Source organism: Corvus kubaryi, unplaced genomic scaffold (genome assembly GCF_017639235.1).
Source record: "Corvus kubaryi isolate FWS band 111438036 unplaced genomic scaffold, C.kubaryi_AGA036_p1.0 37308, whole genome shotgun sequence".
Taxonomy (NCBI): Eukaryota; Metazoa; Chordata; class Aves; order Passeriformes; family Corvidae; genus Corvus; species Corvus kubaryi.
The window spans coordinates 3,339,476-3,344,052 of NW_024581096.1; the positions used below are offsets into that span (position 1 = coordinate 3,339,476).

Sequence of the window (4,577 nt, forward strand, 5' to 3'; positions counted from 1 at the left end):
TGCACTGTTACAGGTGTAAAAACTGAAGTGCACGTGGAGACTGACTCTTTGCACTTCATAGTATGGAAGTGGTAACTATTCCTTATTTTTCTGAGTCAGCATCCAGTATATGCAGTGTAACACAGACGGAGTTACATCAAGCTACAATACAAAGTAAACATAGCTTCATGGTTCAGCAGTACTTTTCCATTGGCTATTTTTATATTGAGAATCACATGTAGGCTGCAAAGTTATAAATTAAAACATACACATTGCAAAATTGTCTATTCGACGCTTAATTCAAAGGTAACACCATTCACACCTCTCCCTGTCTCACACAACTGTTATTTTGACAGAGATACACCAGACCACACAGGAAACACACAATTTCCCCATCCAGTCTTCCACATGATGCCTGCCCACTTTGTTGACTTGTGCAGCATTAGGTTAAGCACAGACAAAGTATTTGGCTTTTACCAAGAAACAGGACAAGTTCCCAAAGCTATTATCCCAAGTATCTCCCCTTGATAGCTCTGTAGGTTTTCTGACTGGGTTAATACAAAACAAATTCGTCCCGTCATCAGGGATCATTAAAAAAAAAGTAATGTATGAATCACCAGACATGATGCAAAGTTTATAAGGTGAGCAACTTTATGATTTCCCTAGCTTTAATCACAAAATTTGTACAGAGGCACAGTGAAAATGAATAATGAGCTGCCACTAATTATCTGAGATCTTACATGTCTGTCTGTGTAAAAAAAATGCTGAAAGAGGAAGATGAAGAAAAAGTACTTGTAAAACAAAGAAAGAAATACAGGAACAAAAGCATAAATGCAAAACCATTTAAAATTTTACAGAATTAGGAAAATTTTAACAAATAAGAAATATGCAGGCCATGAGGAAGAAAGGATGTAATAGTCTCTCTAAGGATCAGATAAAAAATGCAAACTATCCAAAATGAAGAGAAAACCATGCAAAGTAGCTGCAGAAAGAAGTTTATTGGGAAAATTCACAATATTGACTAAAAGACATCCTAAGCATTGTAGAAGATAAAAAGAGTATCTTCCCATCCTGAGCAATACAAATGGAGAGAAAAAGGAGCAGATGTGCCTTTTTTGTCCTTAGTACAAAGTTAAATTGTGCAAGATACTGATGAGCATTTTACATTGCTATTTCTCCTTCTGTAGTTTTACATGTTGAGCTTTTGAAACTGGACAGCAATTATTTTCTTCTTCCATTTTATAATGGAAAATGTGTAAACTGCAAAATTGATTAAAACATTCTTAGAGCTTCAGTCTCACAAACTGCAGTACAGACTAAGAAAAAACCCCTTACTCATGTAGCATCAATGCTGCAGATATCTGAAGAACCTGTTTTTACCAAAAGTTGGTGTTCTGCCTGAAGTTATACAGCAGAGTTAGGAGCGTGTATACGTGAATCACCAGTAATAAGCTTTGCTGCCCTTTTCTTCTGGGCAAGTGAGAAAACCGAAGAGTTCGTATCAGTGCATGTGTATGCCTGAGTTTCTGAAAGGCCAGTGCTGGTTCTTGGTACAAAACAGATAGTTTTCCTGTTTTCACTGGACACAGAGACCAGCAGGTTCCTTAAAGGGACTATTTGTAAATTAAAATATAATTTACTCTACAGGGCTCAGCATTTGTAATACACACAGAAAAATGTTGCATTGCATAATCCCTTAATATAACTAACATTCCTTAATACTAAAATGCTCTTAAGATAGACCAATTGCCATATTAAATAGCTGGGTTTCTTGAACAAAATGTGGCATTAGTTGTTTACTTGCATTAATCCAAAGGGAAAACTGAGAAACACCCCCTAAAAGTGAAAATTCCATTCCCTATAATATTTCATTAGGAGGACTCCTCAGACATCAAATGCAATTTTCTGCACTTACCCTGAGGCAGTATGATCTGAGTTATTTGACCTGTGACAATGGCTTGCATCCCAATTTATTTTAGGGTTTTTTTATATCAAGATGAAGTTTGACCCATTCATTGTGTCTGTGCCACCTGGGATATGTTCTCTACTTTCATAGTCAGCCTCAGGGCGAGTGAATTGCAGCAATCTCTTCTGAAACCTATTGTCCTTTTGGGAGAAAGGAAGACAAGTTTTGTAGCAAGCTGCAGGTCAGATGTGACACTTCTGGCAGCTGCATCTTGGCCTCACATTGCACAAATGTGACAAATGGGGTTGTGTATCTTCTAAAAAAGCTTTTGACCTTGCCCAGGTCACCAACAATTATGGTTACACCTAGGAGATATACTAGTGAGCAGTGAAGCACAGTAAGACACTGAGGAATCAGATCATGAGGAACACGTTTCAGAGAATGCATGCATTTCCACAATGCATGCTAACCTCAACACCACAGTCATGTATGAGAGCTAAATATTTACAATTTATGCAGCAGATTTAAGGCTTTTTATTACTGAAGTATTTTTAAACTTTATCCTTCCTTCATTAAGTAGATTTAAAATCTGAAATACAAAATTTAAAAGTTCAATATAAAAAGGATTTTGAAAGTTTTTGTGCAGCATTAGCTGAACAGTGTTTTGTTCCCTCACGTCAGAAGAGGCCTAAAGCAGCTCATAGCAACCAATCCCTCAATTACAAAGGGCTTTGTCAAACTATGCATGTCACAAGGTACACGAGTACTCAGAGATTATGGAGTAATAGCATCTCAGTCCCATGGTAATGAAAAAATGTGCCTGTTCAGAGGATGTGTTCAGGCATTGTGCCCTCCAGCAGCAGCAGCAGCTGAACCGGCCAATTCAAGACAGAAGAAGGTGGGCCAGATCTTTCTTATCTCATTTCTGTACATTCAGCTCACAGCCTGCTCCCTGCACACACCTGCTTTGGCAACCTCTCAGAGAGCCCATTTTAAACATCTACCCAACCCCCCTCCCTGCTCAATGCAGTGCTTCTCCCAGAAGTTCAGTGTGTTAAAACAGTTATTAGAGATTAAAAACCTGTCCAAAAGTTCAGTTTTAAATGTTTGAAAGCTCTCCTGGAGATGAGTGGCAAGCCCATTTTGAGACTGTAAGGAATGTGCAAAACTAGGGGAGACATTGGGAAGTGAGAATGGAACAGCCTGGAGACACACTGGATATGCACAAAGGTGCCAAGAGGTGCCAGCGGGACATAAGCTTTTAACTCATGAATTAAGAGTAAGTCAAAGCTAGCAAATGTCATGTGGGACCAATAAGGAGCAGACAGAAGAGTGGATTCACCCCTCAGCAGAGATCTGGCACTATGTGTGCTTGGGTATTTGTCAGGTGCCTTTCCAGAGAAAGCTGCTATGACAAAGCATCATCCACAGTGTTATCTACAGCAGTCTCCTCTGCCATGTCTGCTGAACCCTCACTGTGTAGAATGTAAGGAAGAGAATAGCCCAAATTAAACAAGCAGGCAGTTCTCCCTTACCAGTTTGAATAAATGACAGCTCTGCCTAGCTATATCAGAACCCAAATCTATATTAAATTCTTACCAATATCTTTTAGAGCAGCAGTTTCATTTACTGAAAAAGAGGGAGGAAATCAAAGGAGAAAATTAATTATACAGACTGTAAGGTTTGCATTCACACTGCAAAGAGCAAAGTACCCCAGCCAAACAGTTGTCAGGCAATGCAGGAGAAACATGGGATGTTGCAAGATAGTTTGCAGGTGAAGAATATGTCAGAGCAGCTCAGGATGCAGTAACAACCCAACTCATGCAGATGAAGAGAGCAGTGCAAACTGGCCAGTATAAGCAATCTGAGGTCAAAAGGAAAATCTTCATCGCTTTGTTTTTCAGTGTTTTCTACTCATTCAGACACAAGGCCAGTATTTCACAAGGAAGCAGGACTTGTTTGGGGAATATGTAGACAAAAAAAAAAAAAAAAATTCTAATATAAGCTGAAAAGTGTGTTGTTATTTTGCTCCTAGTAGTGAATGACAACTCACAACCTGAAAAATGGTCATACGAGATGCAAAATCATGATCCCTGATATTTCACCTGCTTCAACTCAAGCAGATCTACTAGAGCAGGCAGCTTAGGGCAGGTTTCCACAAACCTTCTTGTTGGGGTTTTAGTTTAGTCCTAGGGGTTTTTTTCTGTTAAAGGAATTTTCCCCCATACATGTTGCTAGGGGAACAAGTGGCCAAGTAGTTAAGTAAAACAAAGGACCTGGCTGCTCTTTTTGTTTCACCTGGGTGTGTGGGCAGTTGGTCTCGGAGTTCGGAGAGAGAGAGAGAAGCTGCTTGTTCTTTCGGCTGTTTTTCTTTCTGCTGGAGCAGCCCCAGGACCCCAAGCCTGCCTTCCCTGCCCCGCTGGGAGCCGGGCTGTGGCCGTCCTGCCCCACCGCTGCTTTGAGCCTTTGCTATGTTGTAGCCCTGCTCGCCTTGCCTGCCCCAGCCCCCGGGGAGGGGTCTCCATTTGGATACACCTCGTCTGCCACCCAGGATTTGTGCTCATCCCTGCTGTTCCAGCCTGCTGTTCCCGAGGGTCTGGCCGGACACCGGGATCGGCTGCCCAGGGGTTTGTGAAGCCTTTGTCCCATCCCTTCCCGGGATCCCAGGGCACCGGTGCCGCGTGCTCCCCGA

At 41.2% G+C, this 4,577-nt stretch overlaps 1 long non-coding RNA gene across 1 annotated transcript in view; it reads right to left on the reverse strand.

Annotated features, from left to right (window-relative positions):
• Nucleotides 1-4,256: 4,256 nt before the first annotated feature.
• Nucleotides 4,257-4,577, reverse strand: part of LOC121665044 — a 3,148-nt gene continuing 2,827 nt past the window's right edge. Inside the window, exon 2 of the long non-coding RNA XR_006016204.1 lies at nt 4,257-4,375. This is a non-coding gene — a long non-coding RNA (uncharacterized LOC121665044). The remainder of the gene's footprint in view (nt 4,376-4,577) is intronic.